General features: G+C 43.0%; 1 protein-coding gene and 1 long non-coding RNA gene across 3 annotated transcripts in view; one reads left to right on the top strand and one right to left on the bottom strand.

Annotated features, from left to right (window-relative positions):
• LOC120049059 (chemokine-like protein TAFA-5) overlaps positions 1 to 27703 on the bottom strand; it is a 178288-nt gene that overhangs the window by 96048 nt on the left and 54537 nt on the right. The gene's annotated exons all lie outside the window — the stretch shown is intronic.
• LOC120049842 lies at positions 9592 to 14541 on the top strand. 2 transcript variants are annotated; one of them, XR_005477147.1, is made up of 3 exons: positions 9592 to 9752; positions 9845 to 9896; positions 13585 to 14541. It is a non-coding gene; the product is annotated as an uncharacterized LOC120049842 (long non-coding RNA). The 2 variants fall into 2 exon arrangements; XR_005477146.1 differs by lacking the exon at positions 9845 to 9896.

A 27703-nucleotide genomic window follows, 5' to 3' on the forward strand; every position in this document is an offset into this window, starting at 1 on the left:
TTGTTATTTTACTGCTGCTCTTTAATTATTTGTGACTTTTATTTCTTTTTTTCTTAACTGCATCGTTGGCTGCAAGCCCGACGTTGGTACACTTATGACAACAGCCAGCTCAAGTTCAGGGCGCGAAATTCAAAATATATATTTTTTAAATATTTAACTTTCACACATTAACAAGTCCAATACAGCAAATGAAAGATACACATCTTGTGAATCCAGCCAACATGTCCGATTTTTTTAATGTTTTACAGCGAAAACACCATGTATATTTATGTTAGCTCACCACCAAATACAAAAAAGGACAGACATTTTTCACAGCACAGGTAGCATGCACAAAGCCAACCTAACTAACCAAGAACCAACCAAACTAACCAACAAACAACTTCATCAGATGACAGTCTTATAACATGTTATTCAATAAATCTATGTTTTGTTCGAAAGATGTGCATATTTCAGGTATAAATCATAGTTTACATTGCAGCTACAATCAGAAATTGCACCGAAAGCAGACAGAATAATTACAGACACCAACGCCAAATAACTAAATACTCATCATAAAACATTTCTGAAAAATACATAGTGTACAGCAAATGAAAGACAGGCATCTTGTGATTCCAGACAATATTTCCGATTTATCAAGTGTTTTACAGCGAAAACAGAATATAGCGTTATATTAGCTTACCACAATAGCCAAAAACACAAGCAATTTCCCAGTAGCAAAAGTAAGCGATCGTAACAAACAAGCAAAAGATATATAATTTTTGACTAACCTTGATTTTCTTCCTCAGATGACAGTCCTATAACATCAGGTTATACATACACTTATGTTTTGTTCGAAAATGTGCATATTTAGAGCTGAAATCAATGGTTACACATTGTGCTAACTTAGCTACTTTTTCCCACTACGTCCAGATTTTTCCTGACACTTTTTCTGACACACATATTCTGACCAAATAGCTATTCATAAACATAACTAAAAAATACATGTTGTATAGGAAATGATAGATCCATTAGTTCTTAATGAAATCGCAGTGTTAGAATTCTAAAAATAACTTCATTACGACATCCAGCTTCGGTATAGCTAGAGTACCTGACTAGTTCACATGTACGACAGATATATGAAATAGCATCATAAAATGTTTCTTACTTTTGCTGATCTTTCATCAGAATGTTGGACAAGGTGTCCTTTGTCCAGAACAATCGTTGTTTTGGATTTAGAACGGCAACTTTCCCTCTTGATTTAGCATGCGCACTTGCCAAGTGGCACGAATCGCTCCATCGTCAACAAAGTCAGAGAACGGAACACGGCAAAACTCCCGAAAAAATTTCAATAATCTGATTAAACTATATTGAAAAAACATACTTTACGATGATATGGTCACATGTATCAAATAAAATCAAAGCCGGAGATAGTAGTCGCCTATAACGGCAGCTAAACAGAAGGCAATCCCACTGTCCACCTCGCGCTCCCCAGAGTACCGGAAATGAGGGACACGTCATACAAAGAGCTTGTATTCCACTTCAGACCAAGATAAACACTAAATTTCTTCTCTCACAGCCTCTTGACATCCAGGGGAAGGTCTATGAAGTGCACGTATACTCTTACGTATCATGCCCATTTATAGGCAGGAAGAAGAACAGAGCCTCGATTTCAGACTTTCCACTTCCTGGTCAGGAAGTTTGTGCCAAATGAGTTCTGTTTGACTCACAGATATAATTCAAACGGTTTTAGAAACTAGAGAGTGTTTTCTATCCAATAGTAATAATAATATGCATATTGTACGAGCAAGAATTGAGTACGAGGCCGTTTGAAATGGGCACCTTTAATCAGAGCTACTCAATACTGCCCCTGCAGCCATAAAAAGTTAAGGGCTTTTAAGTAAGCATTTGACTGTAAGGTCTACCTTACGGTCTATATGGGGGAAAGGTTTGTGCAAGTTCTGTTCTGACTGGAGATGTCTGCATACTTGATCTGGGGAAACACTGGGGAAGTGCTTTGGCTCTCGTCGAAGAGAGAAGTTTATCCAGCTATTCCGTGTCCGCAACATTGAAATGGGCAATTTCTATGTGAATTAATGAGGAGGCCGAACACACCTCAATTCAAACTGTTGTTAGAAAATTAAACTTGTTCGAAAGGAATTAGAAATTGACAAGTTGAAACAAAGCCTATTGATAATTAGCAGGCAGCGTGCCTTGGTTTGAGGGAAATTAACTGTCCGGTTGCGTAACAATCACATTTTGGAACAGTGAGTGCATTCTGACATCACGTGCATAAAAAAACTCACACTGGGTGTCTTGTTTTGCACGCTTTGTACCAAATAATAAAATGCAGTACTACAGGATATTTCTTAACGTAGCTCTTTATTAGCTAGCTATAACTTGCATGTTCACCTATCTCCAACCATGATCAACTGCCCATGACCTAACCATTTGGGTGGTCTTAACCAATCATAGCACAGTATGATACGGCGGTAAAATGCATCCAATTATAATTCAGTATGTTTACACATATGAATATTACATCCCCCTTCTTTTAAAACATTTTAAAAATATATATATATTCTAAGCGTTTCTTTTGAAAACATGCTCTGCAGTTTGAACTCAAGGTAAGTAACCATTTATATTGTATACTACACCAACTGAATCAACATAGACTCTGAACAATGATCCAACATACTGTTACTTTTCGAACAAGGAATTCTCAGCAACTCAGCTTTCACAGTAGAAATTACATCTTAACATTTCAAACAAATACAATACCAAAGCATTTCAAGTGAACTTTCAATAACAAGTTTACAGTCTGGAACTCTTTTAGGGCAGCGATCCGCCTACACCCTTTGACATTTCACAGGTCTAGGACAGCTCTGGGCTTGACCTCTCTTCCTGATCTTGTGCGATATGATGCTGAGCATGCTTCTGTGTCAGTCAACAGCTCTTGTGGTGTTGCAGGTAAGTATGGTGTATGTTGTGCTGTGTGTGTAGTCCATCACGCTCTCTTTCAGGGAAACAGTTCATCTCATCAGTGTGTTGTTCTTTTGTGTTCAGTAGGTGACGACGATTGCGGCGGTACACCGCTCCTTCTGCGGTGCGGACGTGATATGAACGTTCAGTGTCAGCTGGCTGGATGACGACTGCTGGCTTCCAGAGGCCATGCTCCTGGATTCTAATTGAATCTCCGTCGATCAGTGGTGGCAGTGGTCTAGCTGACCTGTCGTAGTATCGCTTTTGTTGTTGTTGTCTCTGTGCACGGTTTTCATGCATTTCCTTGTAGCTGACGACCTCAGGTTGCAGCTGCTGGTTGGTGCTGGGAAGGATTTAGCGAAGTCTGCGGCTCATCAACAGCTGGGCTGGTGATTTGAAGTTGTCAACTGGAGTGTTGCGGTATTCAAGGAGACTGAGGTAGGGGTCTCTCTTGTCTGCTTTTGCTTTGTCCATGAGTGATCTAGCAATCTGCACTGATTTTTCAGCAAGGCCATTACTTTGAGGGTAATGTGGGCTTGTGGTGACATGTGTAAACTCCCATGCTTTTGTGAAGGATTCAAACTCATTTGATTTGTAACAGGGCCCATTGTCAGATATTAAAGTCTCTACAATGCCATGCCTGGCAAAGGCTGCTTTCAGCTTGTGTATCACAGCTGCAGATGTGGTGCTGTGAAGCATGTCGAGTTCGAAGTATCTGCTGTAGTAGTCCACTGTTACGATGTAGTCCTCGTTGTTCCAGGTGAACAGATCGGTTTCCACGACCTGCCAGGGTCGGTCTGGGATACAGTGAGGTAACATTGGCTCTTTGGTGTTTGAAGGGCGTCGTTCAAGACATATGGCGCATTTACCAACAATGTCCTCTATTTGTTTGCACATTCCGTGCCAAAACAAAATGTCCTGTGCTCTCTGTTTGCACTTTTCCATGCCCATGTGTCCAGCATGGATCTTTGTCAAAATCTCTTCTCTGAGACTGGTAGGAATAAAGATTTTCTCTCCTTTGAAAATTATTACGTTGATCTGTGATAGTTCATCACGATGGTTCCAGAATTCTGAGATGCTCTGAGGGCATTTTCTCCTCTCCTCAGGCCATCCATCCTGTATGACTTTCCTCATCTGTGCGAGTTGTGAGTCCTTTTCTGCTTCTGCTTGGATCTCCTTCAGTTTTGTGTCACTAACTGGTAAGTTGCTGTACACAGTGTGCACTAGCATGTCCATGCCTTCACTGAGGCTGCTGTCCTTATAGGTAAGAAACTTCCTGGAGAGCGTGTCTGCGACAGGGATGACTTTGCCTGGACGGTGAGTGATTGTGAAGTCGTATTTTTGTAGTTGAAGAATCATTCTCTGTAGCCTTGGCGGGGCTGTGGCTAGTGGTTTCCTCATGATTGACTCAAGGGGCTTGTGGTCGGATTCCACAATGACTTGTCGTCCATATACGTACTGATGGAAACGTTTACATCCGAACAGAATGGCGTAGAGCTCCTTTTTAACCTTTTCTCAATAGAGGGTGCTGTTTGCACTTTGTAATAATTTCGTTCCCAAATTAAACTGCCTCGTACTCAATTCTTGCTCGTACAATATGCATATTATTATTACTATTGGATAGAAAACACTCTGTAGTTTCTAAAACTGTTTGAATTATATCTGTGAGTAAAACAGAACTCGAGTTGGAGCAATTTTCCTATGAGGAAGTGAGAAATCTGAAATCTGCAGGCTGTTCTGAGGTCGGTTTATTAATTTGCATGTCTTCTATTGGTTGAGATGCACTGCATACGCCTTCCCCTGGATGTCAGCAAATAGTGAGAATTGAAATGGAGTTGCTAGGCAGATCTGAGGCCTTATAAATGGGCTGGCAACGTGGGGTACTCTCTTTCTTTCCTTCGCCATGACGCAAGACAGACCTCAGGATGGCGTTCTAGAAAGCTCTCGTTATAGCCCTTAGATATATCCGGCTCTGATTTTATTCGATATAGGTGTTAAAGACATCATAATGTTGTTATTTTAAACCGAGTTATATCAGTTTATATCAGTATATTGCGATTTTCGGGTATTTATTTGTGCTGCGTTCTAGTGAGTTGGGCACGTCTGGCCCACATGGCTAATGTTTACTGCTAATTCCAAAGTTGAAGGCGACAATCTACAACCGAGCAACGATTCTTTTGGAAAAAGGACAACTTGCCCAAGATTCTGATGGGAGCTCATCAAAAAGTAAGAACTATTTATGATGTTAATTCGTTGTTCTGTTGAAAAATGTAAAACTCATATTCCGCCATTAATTTCGGTGCGGTCTCGCTTTAACGCACGCTGTATGTCGTAGTAACGTTAATTTTAAAAATCTAACACAGCGATTGCATTAAGAACTAATGCATCTTTCATTTGCTGTCCAACCTGTATTTTTTTGTCAAGTTTAAATTTAGTTACTGATTAGATTAGGTGCCTCTCCCAAGATTTCTCCCGACATATTGTTGGCAGCTTGGCTACTATTCTCCTTGTATAACCACGATTTGTGCCGCTAAATATGCACATTTTCGAACAAACTCTATATGTATTGTGTAATATGATGTTATCTTCTTATGGCTGCAAGGGAAAGTATTGAGTAGCCAGTGAAATCGTGCCCATTTCAAACGGCCTCGTACTCAATTCTTGCTCGTACAATATGGATATTATTATTATTATTGGATAGGAAACACTCTCTAGTTTCTAAAACCGTTGGAATTATTTCTCTGAGTGAAACAGAACTCATTTGGCAGCACTTTCCCTGACCAGGAAGTAGAATGTCAGAAATATATGCTCTGTTCAACTTCCTGCCTATACATGGTCATGACACGTAGGAGTCTACGTACACTCCATACGCCTTCCTCTGGGTGTCAAGATGATGTGAGAGAAGAAATGTTGTGTTTATCTTGGTCTGGGGTGGAATAAAAGCTATTTCTTTGACGTGACCGTCCACTTCCGGTACTCTGAAGCGCGCGACTTGGAAGTGCGATTGCCTTCTGTTTTGCTGCCGTAATGGATGACAACTATCTCCGGCTCGGATTTTATTTGATACATGTGACCATATCATCGTAATGTATGTTTTTTCAATATAGTTTAATCAGATTATTGAAATTTTTTCGGGAGTTTTGCCGTGTTGCGTTCTCTGACTGTGTTTACGTTGGAGAGATCCGTGCAACTCGGCTAGTGCCCATGCTAAATGAAGAGGGAAATTTGCCGTTCTGAATCCAAACAACGACTCATCTGGACAAAGGACACCTTGTTCAACATTCTGATGAAAGATCAGCAAAAGTAAGACCCAATTTATGATGTTATTTCATATATCTGTCGTGCATGTGAACTGGTCGTGGGCGCCCAAGTGTTTCTGGCTATTGTGGCTACGCTAATATAGCGCTACATTTTGTTTTCGCTGTAAAACATTTAATAAATCGGAAATATTGTCTGGAATCACAAGATGCCTGTCTTTCAATTGCTGCACACTATGTATTTTTCAGAAATGTTTTATGATGAGTAATTAGGTATTTGACGTTGGTGTCTGTAAATATTATGGCTGCTTTCGGTGCAATTTCTGATTGTAGCTGAAATGTAAACTATGATTTATACCTGAAATATGCAAATTTTTCGAACAAAACATATGCTATACATCAATATGTTATCAGACTGTCATCTGATGAGGTTGTTTCTTGGTTAGTGGCTATTTATTTCTTTATTTGGCCGAATTTGTGATAGCTACTTATGGAGTAAAAAACTGATGGAGTAAGAAAAGTGGTGTCTTTTGCTAACGTGGTTAGCTAATAGATTTACATATTTTGTCTTCCCTGTAAAACATTTTAAAAATCGGACATGTTGGCTTGATTCACAAGATGTGTACCTTTCATATGCTGTATTGGACTTGTTAATGTGTGAAAGTTAAATATTTTTAAAAAATATCTTTTGAATTTCGCGCCCTGCACTTTGAGCTGGATGTTGTCATAAGTGTACCGGTGTCGGGCTTGCAGCCCAAACAGGTTATAGGACTATCATCTGAAGAAGTTTGAGAAGGTTAGTGAAAAAATGTATATCTTTTGCTGGTTTATTCGTTATCGCTATTGTTGGCTTGAATCAATGCTGTTGTGTGGTTGGCTATTGTAGTAAGCTAATATAATGCTATATTGTGTTTTCGCTGTAAAACACTTAAAAAATCTGAAATATTGGCTGGATTCACAAGATTTGTCTTTCATTTGCTGTACGCTGTGTATTTTTCATAAATGTTTTATGATGAGTATTTAGGTAATTCACGTTGGTCTCTGTAGTTATTCTAGTTGCTTTGGTGAGAGTTGTGATGGTGGCTGCAATGGTAAACTATGATTTATACCTGAAATATGCAAATTTTTCTAACAAAACATATGCTATACAATAAATATGTTATCAGACTGTCATCTGATGAAGTTGTTTCTTGGTTAGTGGCTATTTATATCTTTATTTGGTCGAAATTGTGATAGCTAGCTAGTGTCTTTTGCTATCGTGGTTAGCTAATAGATTTACATATTGTGTCTTCCCTGTAAAACATTTTAAAAATCAGAAATGATGGCTGGATTCACAAGATGTGTATCTTTCATCTGGTGTCTTGGACTTGTGATTTAATGATATTTAGATGCTAGTATTTACTTGTGACGCTATGCTAGGCTATGCTAGTCAGCTTTTTTACTGATGGGGGTGCTCCCGGATCCGGGATTGTGATGAAGTAGAAGTTAATTTGAGCGTAGTTGATTTTACAGTCTGTGAGAGATTTGGAAGCGTAGCCGATGGGCTTTCCTTCTTGCAGTAGCACTGCACCTAGTCCATACTTCGACGCGTCCACTTGGAGTCTGAGCTCTTTGTCGAGGTCGTAGTAGGCAAGGATTGGTCCTGGTTCTCTCGTGATCAAGTCTTTCACATTCTGGAAAGCAATGTCGTGTTGCTTGTCCCAGAGAAACTCCCTGGACTGCTTTAGCAGTTGACGCAGGGGTGCATTAGCATTGGAGAGGCTGGGTGCGAACTTGGCTAAGTAGTTGACCATGCCAAACACTGTTTCCAGCTCTGCACGGTTCTTTGGTGGCTCCATTTCTTTTATGGCTGAGATCTTCTGTGGATCGGGCTTGATTCCAGTCGCTGTGAGAAGATGTCCGAAGTAGCTGACCTCTGTAGCGCCGACTGTGCTCTTCTCGGGGTTGAGCCGGACTCCTCTCTCGCGGGACCTTTGCAGCATCGCGCGGAGGTTTTGGTTGTGCTCCTCATTGGTTCGACCATAGACAAGGATATCGTCCACAATTGCCACAACTCCGTCGAGGCCTTCGTACACTTCATCGATCTTTCGCTGAAACTCGTCTTGGGCTGAGATATTCCCAAAAGGCAGGCGACGGAACCTGTAGCATCCAAACGGTGTGTTGAATGTTGTGAGCTTAGATGACTCTTCTGAGCTTGATAGCCGAGTAGCCTGATCTAGCGTCCATGACACTGAAGTAGTGTGCTCCCGCTAGCTTGTGTGTGATGCCATCTGGCGTCGTTAAAGGATAATGGGGGCGTTTGATAGCCTTGTTCAAGTCTCTTGGGTCGAGGCATACTCGGAGCTTGTCTGTGCGTGGTTTCTCCACCACCACTAACACGTTTACCCAGTCAGTCAGTTCTGTAACCTTGGTGACTATGTCAGATTGCTCCATGCTCTCCAACTCTTTCTTCAGACGGGCACGGAGAGCAAGGGGAATCTTTCTCGGTGGGTAGACCACAGGGGTTGCATCTGGGTCAAGGTGAATGACACATTCTCCTGGGAATAATCCTATTCCTGTAAAAACATCAGCAAACTCCTCCAGTACATTTTCTGTCTCTACTGGTGCTGTCACTGATCAAACTAGCTTGATGAGGTCCATGTCTAAATATGCTTTAAGACCTAGCACTGCAGGTGCTCTAGTGTCAACAACGTAAAAGTCCAACATCATGCCACTTTCCTTGTATTTGCATTTGAAAGTGCATGTGCCTTTTACTGGGAGCTCACCACCATAACCAGTCAGTCTGCGCGTGGTGGGCTGTAGCTCGCACTCATATGTCAAGCTGCGGTACTTATTCAGAGGAATGTTTACTTGTGCACCAGTGTCTAGTTTGAACTTTAGCTTTGTGCCTTGTGTTCCTATCTCAATATCAGCAAAGGCTTGCTCTGTCTCTGATATTTGACTTTTCTGTGTCACTGAATCAATAAACAGTTTATCAGCATTTGACTCTTTGATTTGACTGTTTGCCTTTAGCTGGGCAATTTCCTTGTTCGCCATGCACTTTGTATGCACAATATCCACATGTTTTGGGGCATTTTGAGTCTTTGTCGCTCTGTTCTGGAGTTATGTCTCTCTCCGTTCTAAAACGCGCTCTCTGTGCACCGGAGGTGTGCTTTGACGTCTGCCTGACTGTGTAAAATGCTTGTTCACGTGCTGCCGGGCGAAATGGTTTTCATCTGAGCCAGGGCTAGCTTGTGAGATCTGGCTATGTCGATAGCTTTATCCAGCGTTAGCTCAGACCCAACATTCAAAAGTTTCTCTCTCACTCGCGGTGAGTGTATTCCAAATACAATACGGTCCCTGACCATCTCATCCTTGTTTGCATAATCACAGTCTTTCACAAGCAGATGCAGCTCTGTCACAAACTGTTCAAACGACTCGCTAGCTCCCTGTACTTTCCCATGGAATTTGTACCTAGCGAAAATCGTATTGGTATTCGGCACAACATATGCTTCAAAACGATCATAGTATGTTTTCAGTACCTTTGATTCTGCCTCGGTAAGTGTCAATGTGTTGTAAATATCTCTCCCTTTTTCGCCGATCCAGATGAGCAGGTAGCTGCACTTTTCCTCTTCTCCTCTTTCCTTCAGAGGACCCTGAACATGAGCTCCACATGCTGTTTGTACTTATGCCGTGCATCGGGTAAGTTTGTAGACTCCCAGTCCATTCGAGGTGAAGGAACTCCAGAAAAATTCATCTTTTAAGACCTTTAACTCTGACACCATGTCTTGTTTTGCACGCTTTGTACAAAATAATACAATTAAGTACTACAGGATATTTCTTAACATAGCTCTTTATTAGCTAGCTATAACTTGCATGTTCACCTATCTCCAACCATGATCAACCTCCCATGACCTAACCATCTGGGTGGTCTTAACCAATTATAGCACAGTATGATACGGCGGTAAAATGCATCCAATTATAATTCAGTATGTTTACACATATGAATATTACACTGGGGTGACCATTAGAGATATTTGGAACTCACACGTGAAAAGGTTAACCCCTGAATCAACACTAGAAATGTTACACTGAAAAATCAATAGATAAAACTATCCAATTTGCTGTGTACCATACAAAACACTGCTGGATCACGTGTACTTACTTCTATTCTCCAACTCTCTACTCAATAAAATCACAGAAAAAGAAATGTTCAATCACAAAAATCATGGCAAAGATACACAGCAAATTCTCCAGTTTTAAATCAACACTAGGCGTGTTAAATTTAACACTGGTCCAGTGTCTATACAGGTCCACACTTTTTATTGTTAAATTAACACGCTGCTTAGTGTAAAGGCTGGTTTGCTTATTTCCCAGTGCCTTATCTTTGAGTGAATTGTAGAGGTACCACTGATGACCGCATTTGTTAGTGACAGAGAAATGGTTGTTGCATTCATCCATTTTCAGTCCTGTGGCCTTCACCAAGTGAGGTACTAAGCGAATATGTTATCATTAAACGTACATTATTTAACACAATACAACTCTTATTTCATTATGCCTTATTTTGAGGGCCTAGCTTTACCTTAATAGTTGCCTGAAACTCACAGTTTACAGGCCACATCAGGCCTTCGTGTCACATTATGCTGGCTTGCAAAGTGATGTGTATTGGAATCCAGCCAGAGTGGGGATATCCGACATTTGGAATTTTTGTTCAACTTCTGAATTTTTGCCCCTGATGTGCATAATGTTCGACTCCATTACCTCATCATCACTCAGCCAGAAAGTGGAGGGAGGCAAATATCTATGCTCACACACTCATACACATTCCTGCCAAAATCCCTCTGCAAAACACCAACAAAGCACACATCAACACACAGTCAGATGCAGCCATGTTCTCTCTCTCACAGAGGTCTGACTGTTTTAATAAACTAAAGTAGCGTACAGCTGTTCACAGAGAGACATAGATACAGAGCCAACAACAAGCTGAGTTGTCTGAAATCTAATTTGGATACAAACTGTAAATTAGTGAAACCTTGATGATGCTCCCTGCCCTCGGGCCTGGCTTAATACGCGTCTGTAAGAGCCAGCACAGTCAGCACAGCTTCTCTACACAGCACACCTCTAGGTAGGAGAGCGGCACACCGCCCATGGGTCTCATCCTGACACACAAATGCGCATGTTATGTACACACACACAGACACATATACATCGGCATGAACGCATGAGCAAACGCAGGCAGGCACAGAAACACACACACTACACTTACTGCCCACCCAGCATGAAACAGTACATCAGATGTATACATTATGGGGCTGACAAAATACAGCCATAGACTCTGCATGCTGTTGGAAAACAGTTATCAGGGAGTGGCAGCTTGGGCCGCTAAAGTGCTGGGCAAAGAGGAGAAATATTAGCTCTCTGTCAATGCTACCAGAAGTCAGAAAAGTTCTTGAGACAACTCTCGTTACAAGCTTTGTCATCATAAAAAGGAAAAGTGCTGCCTGTCCAATCTATTTTGGAGACTTGTGTGGTTGTTTGGATCGGGAAGCAGCGAAGCACCTCACTGGTTATTGGACTGACTCCAGCCAGGTGATTTTATTTGCTCTCCCCTGAAAATACTGCAATCTGTGCGCACAAACAATAATATAATATATGCCATTTAGCTGAAGCTTTTATGCAACTTACAGTCATGCGTACATAGATTTTCCATATGGGTGGCCCCAGTGGACATCAAACCCACAATCCATGCGTTGCAAGCGCCATGCTCTACCAACTGAGCCACAGAGGACCACACACACACACACACACACACACACACACACACACACACACACACACACACACACACACACACACACACACACACACACACACACACCGACACACACACACACACACACACACACACACACACACACACACACACACACACACACACACACACACACACACACACACACACACACACACAGTCTGAGTAACATTGGCTACATTTACACAGGCAGCCCAATTCCAATCTTTTTACTTTTTTTACTAATTTAGACCAATCAGATCAGTTCTGAAAAATATCTGATGTGAAAAGATCTGATGTGATTGGTCAAAAGACCAATAAATGGAATAAATATCAGAATTGGGCTGTCTGTCTAAACGCAGCCATCTAGAGGTATTGAGTAAGACGACCTTCTGCAGTATAAGCTATATGCTTCAAGGAATAGTTCACGCAAATTAAAACACATTGCTGTTTATCACAATGCAAATCTCTGCTCCTATTATACACTAAATACACAGGGTGTATACACATAATTGAATATATGAGCTCTGTATGAAAATACATCTAAATGAATTAGTATCTACCCGGCAAGTATCTTTTCATAATGATGGTAGCCTTTTTGACTCGTTTGACCTTGAAGTAGCTTGCATATGGAGAATGCTGGTTTCCCATGAGCGGCAACCTTTTCTTCCGTGTTAGTCTTTAAGAATAACAAATTCTTGTAATAGCAGGATTCGTTTTAATTCTGAATGTTCATCAATTAAAACGGTGGAAGACGGGAAAACAAATGACCCTGATCACCCTAACGCTACACACACACACAACCGCCCCCCTCGGCCCACACACAAACGTATACATACAAAAAAACACTGCAATTAAGCACATTTTCCAATCCCTGAGGATCTACAAATGCTAGTCCCTTAATAAACCTCCATCTGAAACTAAACACCATGTCTCAGCCCTCGGGGCCAGGGGGAAGGATAGAGAGGGCACCCTTAGGTACGCAATTTATCTGTGGCAGCAAAAGCCTATAATCAGGCCTAGTTGGGATGTGTTTGTAGTTGGAGTGTGTGTCCGAGTGCGCCCGATCGTGCACGTGCATGTGTGTGTGGTTGTGTGTGGGAGTAGTGCAAGTCCATGACTTCTTTCATGTAGGGTTGATCAGCATTCATCAGGAGGACTCAGGGACTGCAGTGATTGAATGCAGACTCCAAAACCAGACTTCTTTTAATCTCACTCTCACATTCAGCTGGCCTCTCACTGTGGCTCAGCTGTATGATAAAGAACGCTCACATTCTCCCTCCATCTCTTCCTCTTTGCATTTCTCAAATTTTTGCTGTACCTCTCTCAGTCAGACAGTTGGTTGGTAGGTATTTCTCTCTCTTTCTCCATTGGTCTCTCTCTATCTCTCTTTCCCTCTCTTACTCACAAATTCTAACATACCAGGGGCAATATTAGATATCTTTCCAAACCAGTACACAAACACAAACCCTCATAAACTATTTGCCCAATTATCTACTTGCATCAACACCAATAAAACAGTCCCATCCCATGCCTATAATACTTGTTACTGGTTACCCCAGTTAACGACTGTCACGTGTGCTCTCTCCGACACTCTAGGTCGCCATGCTTCCGCGCCTCAGCTGGATCGACAGGTTCCCGCGCCTTAGCAGAGGTGACCGGTCCGCTCCTGATCCCCGGGATCGTCATCTTGGTCGGCGTTCTGCGGCTGGAACCACGCGTCGGGGAGGGGGTACTGTCACGTGTGCTCCCTCTCCGGCCTCTAGGTCACCAGTCTGCTTGTTATGGCGCACACCTGTCACCATCGTTACGCGCATTATCACACTCACCTGGACTCCATCACCTCCTTGATTACCTGCCTTTTATATGTCACCCCCTTTGATTTCTTCCCCAGTCGTCATTGTTCCTGTGTCATGTTGGTGCGCTGTTCGTGTTTCTTGTTTTGTTCATTTACATCGTTACAACGACAGCTCTATTCTAACCTCCAGGCAGTCAGTTCACCACTCAGCCAGCTAATCCTCCCACTCCCTGCCTGCCATTCTCTTCTCCCAGAATAACGACGAGCTTCACTCCACAAAGCCTTTCTCCTAATCATCCCAATGACGGGTCTGACAACTGACTGTATGACAATGAACAACACACACTATGAGCATGGAACACAGCTCATGTCGACGTCGGAGAGGATTGATTCAATGACTTCAATTCAGCAGCACCGAACTCCCTCTGTGTGTCACTAAATGAGAATTTTTGTCTCAGGACTGTCTGCAATATCCTATCTAGGCTCAGAAATGGCATAATTCAAATACAAGAAGAGAGGAGGAATTTTATTTTCTATTGACTGGGCTTTTATAGATATAGTATAGTAATTATTCTGAGAGATTGATGGCAAGCTGGGGGAATGTGAGGAAACATAGAGAGTCATGTTATTCAGATACAGAAATAGGGAGAGATATTGTGTTGTCACCAGCAACTACAGTCATTGAAGGAAATAATGAAACAGTGTGAGAGAACTTCTATTGAAACCCAATGATTCAATTAAATATGGTTTAAACTGAAGACCATGAACTAGACTGACCATGACAATTCAAAGACATGATTAGTGTATTGATGGAATCAGGTGTATTACATAAAGCTGGGCTGGAACAAACACCTGCACACAGTACAGTCCTTTACTACAGATATAGTAATTTGAGACAGTTTGCTACACCAGGAAAATAATCCTGCAGCAACAGGAAATGTTCATTATTATGTGGATTATAATGAATGGATATTTTTGTAAGGGTTGATACATTTTTCGTTAGGGCAAATCAAGTCTGAAATATACTAGAAGTTTGCATTTCTTGCCGTGCAGGAAAATTCTCAGGAACAAAAGAGTGTCCAAATTAACATCCTACATCTGTAACCCAGCTAAACTACTGTTTCTACGGGACAGAAATTGGGCATGTTTCTGGGTTGAGCCTGAAGAGCCTCAAGTAATTAGGGATGCCCCCATCTGGTTCGCCCTGGAGACGGTGTGTGTGTGTGTGATAGTGGTGGTGGTTTGCCACTACTCACTGACATGTCACCCTCATGGGCATCTGACTAGCAACCCCACCCCACTATCCTGGAGAGACCCACAAGGGGGGCTGAATCTACACATCTGCTTCTGGGCCCTAGATATTCTATTCTATTTTATTCTACCCTCAAAAAACATCCCTATGTTTGATATGCAGAACCAGACACCACACTGCAAAAGCTTCCAACTGCAAAAGCACCATCAACAAACACAATAACATACAAATCAAATCACCTCTTACATTTCAATGTTATGGCTGAAAAGCAGTTTGGCCGGACATTTGCTCATGAATATTTAGTTCTACATATGCATTAGCTCAGTTTAGTAGCAGTATCAGCTATGACATTTATGAGTATGGGAGATGATTATAAAGCAGGAGGAGGACAGTGTCCCAAATGGCACCCAATTCCCTATATAGTGCACTAATTTTGACCTGATCCCATTGGGCTCTTTTCAAAAGTAGTGCACTACATAAGGAATAGGATGCCATTTGGGACGCATACCTGGATGAATGTAACCCACCCAGAGGCATGAAGAACACAGACCCTACAAAAAAATAAGACCAGGTGGCAGTTTTAGGGCCTTATTAATCATTCGGTATATCCAAGCGACTTCTCTCCAAGTACCTTAGGTTGGATTGTGTTTATCTTCCATTATAGGCCTACTTTTCACTGCTTATTTATTTACATCGCAATGACTCAAATGGAAAGGTGGGGTTTGTAGATAAAAATCACTTGAAATCATAAATGCCATGGAATTCAATGTAAATCCGACGACGCAAGTCTCACATAGGTCTACTTAGCTGTGCCATATATAACAAAGTCCTTCAATATCCCATTGACTTCTAAAGCGGTCGAAGGGAAGATGCAGCAGAGCTCATAAATAGCATCACATGACTACACGATAACCTTGTTGTAATTTCTGGGCCCTGTGTGTGTGAGGTGAATTCCCTGGGAGCTAAAGTATGCCCATCTCGCCATCTCCCCTCTGGTGTGTGTGTTAGTGTACCGTGATAACAAACCTCTATCGCCTGGCCGTTCACATAGAGATAGCGCCACCACATGCTTCAGCTGCAACCAAGGTGCAGGGAGAAATTCACATCTGGGAGCAAGGAAAGAGCTGACAGGTATGGAAAGGCAGCGCACAACTCACTACCGTCTTCTCAGTACTAGAAGCTGTTTATTTACCAAAACAAAAATCTAGACACGCCTCACCACTATTGCTCTCTCCAAACTCCTGCCATTTCATAGAGCTTTGTTTCTCAATTATAAATGTTGGTTCATGTTAACCCCCGAAGTTAAACTTAATTTCTGTTAAATCTTTATTGCATATAATATTACAATAATCGCGAGCGTTTCACCATTTCATTACCGTTTATTGCAACATTGGTGCATTTAATTGACCAAAACCTATCCTGAATGGCGATGTTTAAAGTGCACATGAACATTCATTAAACTCAAGTGGTAGACGTTCATTTTAAATGTGTTTATTTGCAGTTAGTCCTTGGTGCTCCTTATCTCTGTCAAATGTTTGGTACCTGTGAAAATTGTGGGTGAGCGAGCGGCTGAGTTCCAATACCTATTCCAATACCTCCCCATAAGGACACCAATGGGAGAGTTCAATTAGACTGAACCAGGGTGCACCGGATTATTGCCCAACACATGAACGGTCCAACCAGTGAGGGTGAGGAAGTTTTTCAGATCTGTTACTGGAAATAAATCCTTGTCTAGAAGAAAAATCTATTTTAGCCTACTGATGTCTACCAATTATTTTATTAGTTGCCTATATTATTGGTAATAGTTTTTTAAGCAATTGCTGAAGTAAAGGAAAGGAAAAATGCATTACCAAGCACAATGTAGACAATATTGTACACAATGTACAGAAGAGTAGAGCTGCTGAGGTTGTAAAACGGGATGCTTTTAAAGCCAATACAGAGCATCACCAGGCTTTGTGCCAATCACAAAGGTGGGCTATTGACAGTTGACTCCTGAAATAAACACATTTCTGTCTCTCTGATGAGCAATGCTTCGGAAAAAAGAAAGGGGAAAGAATAACGGAAGAAAATAGAAGGGGAAACAAATATACTGTGGCTGTCAGCGGTGAAGGTGACACAGGGTAGAGCGTATGATTTCAATGCGACTCGCATCCTCATTTTTCTCCCTATTGTGACTCAAAGCCCTGTCATTCATCTGGTGAAAATTGACCGTTTGAGTGCTATTATCAAGCTGACACAATACACGGCTTGACTCCCCTCTCCGCTTCCATCACTGTGGTGTGTGTGTTGTATTATGCCCATTGCTTTGTCGTATAGACATTCCATACAGTACAGTACTTTATTGGGAGAAATATTTCACTGTTAAGGTAATGTACCGTGTCTACATTAGTGTGTGTTTGTGTGTGTGTGTGTGTGTGTGTGTGTGTGTGTGTGTGCATTCCTGTGTGCCTGTCTGTGTGTGACTATAGTAATAAAGCTAGTAGCTGCCATTAGGCTCAGACAGACAATCCAGTCTAATAGAGGGGATGTTCTCTACTGTGACCAAGCATTTAGACATTCACTATTCATTCTGCTTTACACCCTGACTATTATCGAGCACCACACTTTTGATACTAGTGCACTAGGGAATAGGATGCCATTTGGGACTCGGACACTATAGCTAAGCTATTACTGCATGATCATTCTATCTGGGCAAAGCAAAGCTCCAATGTACTGTAAAGTTCAATCTTCATATTAAACGCCTGCTGATGCTGTTATAGGGGCTTTTTTGTTTTGTACTGTACTGTACTGTACAGTTCACTGCTTTTGATCAGGGCCCATTGTGGGCTTTGGTCAAAAATGTAAAGAATAGGCTGCCATGCAACCTAGGTCTCTGGTCATGTTTGCTAAATGGTATTAGGAAATTATCAAGGAGCTCATGAATATGTTTTAAACAGACAGGGTTGAGGCTCTAGAAAGAGTTGAAATTATAGAGTAGATAATTTTTCTCTCTTTCCTTCTCTTCACTCTGGGTCAGAGCAGAGCGGAGGTTGTTTGCCAGTAGTGAGGTATTGGTTCAGAGTAATTGGTATTCTCTGCACATCAGACCCAATGCAGAGCTTCTTATGAGAATAAGAGAGGAAATATGCTTATCTGTATTTCCACAGTAACTGGGGGGGAGGGGATCTAAGCTCTCACTCTGCAGCGCTAGTCTAGCTAGCTGCCCTTATTTTCTTCCCTGTGCAGTTCTCTACTGTCAAAGCTCATTATGGAGGGTTGCTTTGCTTTGCTCAGTGCCGCTGTCCACACTTTTAGCCTTTCAGCATTCACCACCCCCAAGCTCTCCCACACCATCACCCCATCCTCCCTCCTCATCATCTGCCCCCACCAACCACACACACATACAGTGAATTTGGAAAGTATTCAGACTTTTTCCACATTTTGTTACGTTAGTCTTATTCTAAAATTCATTAAATATTTTTTTCCCCTCATCAATGTACACACAATACTCCATAATAACAAAGACAAAATACGTTTTTTTGCATTTTTGGCAAAAAAATCCCCTGAAATATCACATTTACATAAGTATTCAAACCCTTTACTCAGTACTTTGTTGAAGCACCTTTGGCAGCGATTACTGCCTTGAGTCTTCTTGGGTATGACCAACAAGCTTGGCACACCTGTATTTATTTGAGGAGTTTCTCGCATTCTCCTCTGCAGATCCTCTCAAGCTCTGTCAGGTTGGTTGGGGAGCTTCGCTGCACAGCTATTTTCAGGTCTCTCCAGAGATGTTCGATTGGAGAGACCTGATGTTCAAGATGTTCGAAGTACGGGCTTTGGCTGGGCCACTCAAGGACATTCAGAGACTTGTCCCTGAAGTTGCTTAGTGTCATTGTCCTGTTGGAAGGTGAACCTCTGGAGCAGATTTTCATCAAGGATATCTCTGTACTTTGCTCCATTCATCTTTGCCTTGATCCGGACTAGTCTCCCAGTCCCTGCCGCTGAAAACCATCCCCACAGCATGAAGCTGCCACCACCATGCTTCACCGTAGGGATGGTGTCAGGTTTCAATCTTGGTTTCATCAGACAAGAGAATATTGTTTTTCATGGTCTGAGAGTCCTTTAGGTGCCTTTTGGCAAACTCCAAGCGGGCTGTCATGTGCCTTTTACTGAGGAGTGGCTTCTGTCTGGCCACTCTACCGTAAAGGCCTGATTGGTGGAGTGCTGCAGAGATGGTTGTCCTTCTGGAAGGTACTCCCATCTCCACAGAGGAACTGTTGGTCACATCTCTGAACAAAGCACTTCTCCCCCCGATTGCTCAGTTTGTCCGGGCGGCCAGCTCTAGGAAGAGTCTTGGTGGTTCCAAACTTCTTCCATTTAAGAATGATGGAGGCCACTGTCTTCTTGGGGACCTTCAATGCTGCAGAAATTCGATGGTACACTTCTCCAGATCTGTGCCTTGACACAATCCCGTCTCGGAGCTCTACGGACAATTCCTTCGACCTCATGGCTTGGTTTTTGCTCTGACATATACTGTCAACTGTGGGACCTTATATAGACATGTGTGTGCCTTTACAAATCATGTCCAATCAATTGAATTTACCACAAGTGGACTCCAATCAGTTGCAGAAACATCTCAACGATGATCAATGGAAACAGGATGCACCTGGGCTTAATTTCGAGTCTCATACCAAAGGGTCTGAATAATTATGTAAATAAGGTATTTCTGTTTTTATTTGTAATAAATTTGCAAACATTAAAAAAAATGTTTTTCCCTTTGTCATTAGATTGATGTAGATTGATGAGGAAAATGTTATATTTAATACATTTTAGAATAAGGCTGTAACGTACAAAAATCAAGGGGTCTGAATACTTTCCGAATGCACTGTACACAAACATACAGGTAAACAGACAAACACACCAACTTCATCTCTCAAATACTTTATGGTATTGTATAGTCTCTGACCAGCTCTTACACATGGCTTGGGCATAGCCATTCACTTCCTACCAATACCTTTTTTTTAGGACGAGTCACCATAGTATCCCCCCAAAAATAAAGCAGAGTAGCAGACCAGCTACAACCTGTGACAATCTCTTTCTGTCTCCCTCTCTCTTTCTGTCTCTCTCTTCTTTTTTCCTCTCTCTTTCAATATCTCTGTCTCTTCCCCCTCTCTCTTCTTGACAAAACTCAGTACATCTGTCCCTTTCCTTTCCAACTCATTAACTGTCACAGCGCTACGTGTCAGTCTGTGGTCAGTCAGTCCAGTCGTAAGCTACCACTGCTCCTCCGCTCATCATTCCATTTGCTCTTACAAGCAGTGGCATGGTCCATCAGGCATCTCCAGTTGAGCGGTTATCTGTACTGATGGGAGAAAGGGCCTGACAAAGCAGTGAGCCCATGTGTAACCATTTGTGCCAATTATTTCATTAGAGTCTGATAGACTCCCTTCCCTCCACTGGCAGCAAGCAGGCAGGCAGGCAGCACCCCTTTCTACTCTGCTCTCCTCTCGCCTCCCTGCTCTGCACGCTGGAGCGCACCGCAATGGGTTCAAGTCCATCAATTAATGAGGCAATTTGCTCAAGTGGTTACACCTGGGCTGAACACTTTGTGTAGCTCTGCTAGCCGATCACAAGCTATTAGGGTGAGGTAGGATGAGGGTGGGCTCTGCTAGTTTTGCTGTCTCACTAGGCTTCGCTGGTTTTGTGTGTGTGTGTGTGTGTGTGTGTGTGTGTGTGTGTGTGTGTGTGTGTGTGTGTGTGTGTGTGTGTGTGTGTGTGTGTGTGTGTCATGTCTGCCTGCGTGCGTGTTTGTCTGTCAGTCAGTCTGTCAGTTTCTCTCTCTCTCTGCTAGCATGTTGTGTGTGCGTCATGCCATCTCTCAATCTCTCCGTCAGACTCCTGCTGCGTGTCAGTGTGTTTGTTTGTGCGTGTGTCAAGTTTGTGTGTGCGTGCGTGTGTTACAGATGTAATGATTCACTGACGCGGATCAGCCTTCAGTTCAAATGTTTAAGATATGAGTGCATCAACTGATCAGACAATCAATTCAAATGTTTTGAATCGCCGGTTCACAATTTTTCGGGGGGACAACTCCTATAATGCATGCAATTGTGTTGACTGTAACTGAACTACCCCAGGCAATATCAGCAGCCTAGTTAAACTGCGCTTTGCGGACCAATGAGAGGTAGGCCGATTCCTTATCTGGCAGCTCTGCGCATCACCTTCAGCATTAAAAGGCTTGTAAAATGGCTTGTGCAATATTACGCTTGATCAGTTTAATTATTTTTATAAAATGTGCTGTTGAAAATTGTATTTTACAAAAGTAGCCTTAGCTACCGCCCGAGACACAACTTTTATCTGGCTATAGGCCCTGATCAGGGTTTACATTAGATTTTAGTTATGGCTCAGCTCAGGTGCCTACATACACCATAGACATATACATAATTTACACACACACACACACACACACACATACACACACAGAAGTCAACTCATGAGCTCCATCAGCAGCAGATTTTAATTTAGAATGGAAAATGAATGTGTTTATGTAACAAATGTTAGTGCATCGAATCGTATTGTATCGAACAGAATCGCTTCGATTCGTTCCTCTAATCAAACGGAATTGTTTCCTGTTTCGTATAGGAGCCCATGTATCGTATGGAAAGGGAAAGATACACATTCCTAGTCTATGTGTGTGTGTGTGTGTGTGTGTGTGTGTGTGTGTGTGTGTGTGTGTGTGTGTGTGTGTGTGTGTGTGTGTGTGTGTGTGTGTGTGTGTGTGTGTGTGTGTGTGTGTGTGTGTGTGTGTGTGCTGCTGACACGCAGAACTAGAAGCAGATACTTGTTGTCTCGTCCACATTTTCAGGCTTCCTGAAACTTTGATGACAGAAATGTTGGTCTCTACTAGTCAGAGTCATATGGGATAACCAGGCGCCATGTGGTTTGTATTGCTTCACGAATCGACAGTGGATACAGAAGAAGAAAATCTATAAAAATCTGTGGGTCTTTGGTCAATCTTTACAGACAGATTCTTCTGTACTGTATTTTAAATAAAATCAAATATAAATGTAAATTATTTGTCACATGCGCCGAATACAACATGTGTAGGCTTTACCGTGTAATGCTTACTTAAAAGCCCTTAACCAACAATGCAGTTCAAGAAATAGAGTTAATCAAATATTTAGTAAATAAACTAAAGTTAAAAACATCAAATCTATCAAAAAGTAACACAATAAATGTACATAACAATAAGGAGGATATATACAGAGGGGGTACCGGTACCGAGTCAATGTGCGGGGTATAGGTGGGTCAAGGTAATTTGTATAGTGCTAGAGAAAATATGCTCGAAAATATGAGCTGCTATATTCAGTAAGGCAAAACCGATGCAGAGTATTGTGGACATGGTCTGTCAACGCTGGTAGATTTTTATGGCTTAATTTTCCTTTCTCTGCCATAGTCTTTTATGAAGTTCAAGCCTTGTGCAAGTTCATTAAATTATTTGGTTATAGTGAGTACACCTAATATTTCACTGCATATGAGATTCTTCAGTGTGTGTTTGTGTGTGAGCGCATGCAGGCATTCGTGTGTTTGTGCGTGCGTTTGTGTGTGGTCTGAATAGAGATTCCTCTGAGCTGGAGAGACAAACACAGACACACCGGCTAGGTGAAGTTGTGCGTTTACAGACTGACCCCATTGCAGCGAACTGTGCGGCGCCGTAGCTATAATGTATGCTTGAGGTAAACCACTATGACAGGACCAACATGCGAATGTTTCTGTTTCCATTTGGTTTAAGCAAGGGCATTCTCACTCCTGCAATCAAGCAGCCCTATTTCCTTTATCTCATTGGGTGCGATATTATCATTGGGCTTCTGTAGCAAAACAAGGTATAATTTATTGTTTGTTCAGCAACGCAAATGTGCAAGCTCGGCATATTTCATTTTCTGTATAAATATCATTATTCGTTTTTTTTTTGTGTGTTCGCACTTGTGTGTTCTCTGTGGCACAGATACCTCATTGTCTGAGTCATATCCTCTCCGAGATTGTATAATTTTTTTCCCACTGTGATTATTCCTGCAATATGAAATATCATGGGATATGTATGTGTGGACTCGAGGTGCGAAGGGAGTTTTAAATCAATGTTATATCAAAGAGAAGACAAAGAGATTGGTGGTGCAGTACCCATCAGCCTTTCAATATGCACACCAATGCATACCAAATGGATGTTCCAGTAACACTCAGTGGAAGAAATATTGAGATTGTAGAAAGCTTTGACCCGACTGGCCAGCCCAGCCCTATTGCATGTTTCTATACAGACATTAGGTGTGTGTGTGTGTTTTATGTTTGTGTCTGTGTCTGCATGCCTATGTGTTTCTGCATGCAATGCGTGTGTGCATGTCACGTGCATACACGTGTGCGTGTAACCTAATCAACAGCCAGAACCTCAACTCCTGCTGGTTCTAGCACTAGCAGTAGTTTGGCTTCGACCCAGAAGCTAAGAAAAACGTTCTGTATTCACGAGTCTTGTTTTAACAAGCCCAGTCTGTCTAATAATGAAGTTATTCCATCCATATGGAATTAACTGTAATGATTACGCTAAAGCAGTCTTGTTTTTCTCTGTGGGTATTGAAAGGGTTGTAAAGACGAGCGTAAAACTATATGTCCATTCCCATTTACTGACATCCAACAAATGAGAGAGAAAGAGAGAGTATAATGTCGGCCTTACACCTCCGGAGTACATTGCACTCATACAGCCATACACTTCCATGTCTATGTACGGTACGCCAGCACTGAATGTCCATTCCTATTGATTAACTGCAAACCATGTACATGGTCTAGCCTAACCCCAAATGCAAGCAATCCACTTTCGCCACGACAAACCTAAAATGAGTTTCAAATGAACAAATGAAATAGGACATTATTATTATCCCAATAACACTGTAGCTAAGATAGCAGTTGAATATCATGTCAGTTGAAGCACATATCATTCTAATAGTGTAGAACGGGGTCAATTAAGTTGATCGCTGAATTATGATTTTGGTGGTTTAGCTGCATGACTAACATCTATATCACCCCACCTGACCGTCATCCAGACACACATAATAAAATTACCAGGTAGATGAGTATGTACTTCAAGTAGACAGTCATGATTACTTTTCCCATACGCCTTCACAGAATTTTTTTTCTTCTTCCATTGTCTTTGGGTCAGGATGAAATTGTTCTCAGCATTCAATCTATTCAAGTTGTAACAAACTAAGGGAATGTGGCATCCAATGTTTTAGGATATTCATTGTGTCATTTCTTTTAATTCGTTTCTCAGTTGAAAATAAAGAGTTGGCGATCATTGACAGATGCAGGAGGAGGAGGAGAGACATGAAGGAGAAGGAGCCTGTTTGGCTTCAAGTCAGCCGCAGAAAATCTTTATGAAATTGCTTTAGACACAATCTGACAGGCAAGACAAAGACTGTGGCTGGCCTTGCTAAAATCGATGATGTCTCGATTATTCTGGCTAAAAGAAACATGCAATTCATTCCAGTGAAACGTGGAGTATGTTTTTACCCTGTTAGACAGAAGGTAATGTTCTACAAACAAACGAGTCCCATATAAACTAACATGTCTACAATAGTGCAATCAACAGTACAGTGGTACTTTGAGACTCCTTCGAAACACGTAATCTATACAGTATAATGCAATTGTATCACTCAAGCATATGTATCTATGTCATTATAGATCGACAACAACAAGCAACCCTCTTTTCAGTGTAGCTGATACACTCATTATGAGTAGGATCAGCTGGGGATGTAAACAGAGATTGAGTGGAGCAAGCACACACACACACACTAGCAGGCGCGCGCGCATGCACGGAGCGCACGCACACACACACACATGGTGTGCTGACTCCTGTTCAGTATGGATCTTTGATGCAGCAGAAAAATTACAAATTGAGGCATTGATGGGTAGGACCCTCCCAGCCCACTCAGGAATGTGTGTGCGTGCGTTTGTGCGTGCTTGTGTGTGTGCCTGCCTGCCTGCATATGCGAGTGTGTGCATGTGTGTGTGTGTGTATGCTTGCGTGCGTGCGTGTTCCCCACCCTTAACCAAGAGGAAATTATGATGTATGTAGTGCTGCTACATTACAGCTGACGATCTCAGTTATTTACGAGGAATTAATAAGTTGCCTCCTCTTTAAATGCTAATGATTGATATGTTGCCAATGAAACAGATAGAGAAGAAGCACCCCCTGGTTTCCACCCCTGGAGGAAAACGCTGATCTGAGAAGATCCTCCTCCCACTCCCTGACAGTCAATTAGACAAACAACCCTCCAAGTCTCTAACCTCAGGGACCTGCCTGGGCGGCTCCCTCCCTCTCTACTGCTGTGTGTGTGTGTGTGTGTGTGTGTGTGTGTGTGTGTGTGTGTGTGTGTGTGTGTGTGTGTGAGAGGGTGTGTGTGTGTGCATGTGTCTCTCTCTCTCTCCGCTGTTGTGGGCTTTACTGAGACCCTAGTTGCCACTAAACACTGATCTATGGTCTAGGTGTTCAGGTGCGTTTTACCCCTATTGGTTCAGGTTAAGGTGAGGATTTGCTGAAGGATAAGCTGCCACTACAGTAGATCTATACCTAAAGCCTACTTTTAATTGAAGCAGATAGACAGACATAACAGGGGTGGAGAGAGTGGTCACTTAGGTCTGGAGCCTTTTAAATCAGATGAATGCTATTCACTGTGGACAAACTAAGGAAGGAGCGCAAAACACCAAACTCTTTTCTGATAAAAACCTAACCCTATGCCTAACCATATAACTCCACAGGCAGCTTAGCTATTTCCTAACACGGGAATTTTACTGTCCTCAAGGCACTGATAAACTGCAATCAATAAAACCCTAAATAAATATGGCGCAATAGATGCTGCAGGTTACAAATACTGCACCCCCAACTAGGCTTGGGGACTATACCGTGTATACCGTATACCGGGGTATTTGGAAATAGCCACGGGGTGAATTTTCAATACCGTCAAAACGTTTTATTCATTTATTTTTTAATACATTTTAATATTTGTAGCTACTTTTTCAGTTAATATCTGCAGTCAATACGAGATATTGTGCAATACGAGATAAAGCAGTGTCACGATCGTCATAATAAGCGGACCAAGGCGCAGCGGGAAATGAAGGCATCTTCTTTTATTAAAGATGACGAAACACGAAAACGAACACTTTTACAAAACAAAACAACAAACGATCGTGAAGCTATAGACGTAAGTGCAAACACAAGCTACAAACGTACAACATAGACAATTACCCACAAACACCTAAAGCCTATGGCTGCCTTAAATATGGCTCCCAATCAGAGACAACAATAAACAGCTGTCTCTGATTGAGAACCAAATCAGGCAACCATAGACTTTCCTAAACACCTACACTGAACACTACCCCATACCTACTACAAAAACCCCCTAAACAATACACACACCCTAAACTAGACAAAACACACAAACATCCCCCATGTCACACCATGACCTAACTAAACTAATAAAGAAAATCAATATAACAGAGGCCAGGGTGTGACAGTACCCCCCCCCCCCAAAGGTGCGGACTCCGGCCGCAAAACCTGACACAGAAGGGGAGGGTCCGGGAGAGCCTTCCTATGGTGGCGGCTCGGGTGCGGGACGTGGACCCCCCTCCACCATAGTCACTAACCGCTTTGGTGGCGCCTTTGGAACGGCGAGTCCCGGACTGAATACCATCCCAGAGGGCGCCACTGGACGGAGGGGCAGCTCCGGACGGAGGGGCAGCTCCGGACGGAGGGGCAGCTCCGGACTGAGGGGCAGCTCCGGACTGAGGGGCAGCTCCGGACTGAGGGGCAGCTCCGGACTGAGGGGCAGCTCCGGACTGAGGGGCAGCTCATGACTGTAGGGCAGCTCATGACTGTAGGGCATCCTGGCTGACTGACGGCTCTGGCGGATCCTGGCTGACTGACGGCTCTGGCGGATCCTGACTGGCTGGCTCTGGCGGATCCTGGCTGACTGGCGGCTCTGGCAGATCCTGGCTGACTGGCGGCTCTGGCAGATCCTGGCTGACTGGCGGCTCTGGCAGATCCTGGCTGACTGGCGGCTCTGGCAGATCCTGGCTGACTGGCGGCTCTGGCAGATCCTGGCTGACTGGCGGCTCTGGCCGATCCTGGCTCGCTGACGGCTCTGGCCGATCCTGGCTCTCTGGCCGGTCATGGCTCGCTGACGGCTCTGGCCGGTCATGGCTCGCTGACGGCTCTGGCCGGTCATGGCTCGCTGACGGCTCTGGCCGGTCATGGCTCGCTGACGGCTCTGGCCGGTCATGGCTCGCTGACGGTTCTGGCTGATCCTGTCTGGCGGAAGGCTCTGGCTGATCCTGTCTGGCGGAAGGCTCTGGCTGATCCTGTCTGGCGGAAGGCTCTGGCTGATCCTGTCTGGCGGAAGGCTCTGGCTGATCCTGTCTGGCGGAAGGCTCTGGCTGATCCTGTCTGGCGGAAGGCTCTGGCTGATCCTGTCTGGCGGAAGGCTCTGGCTGATCCTGTCTGGCGGAAGGCTTTGGCTGCTCCTGTCTGGCGGAAGGCTCTAGCGGCTCCTGTCTGGCGGAAAGCTCTAGCGGCTCCTGTCTGGCGGACTGCTCTGAAGGCTCATGGCAGACGGGCGGCTTTGCAGGCTCAGTACAGACGGGCGGCTTTG

This window comes from Salvelinus namaycush, chromosome 6, assembly GCF_016432855.1.
Source record: "Salvelinus namaycush isolate Seneca chromosome 6, SaNama_1.0, whole genome shotgun sequence".
NCBI lineage: Eukaryota > Metazoa > Chordata > Actinopteri > Salmoniformes > Salmonidae > Salvelinus > Salvelinus namaycush.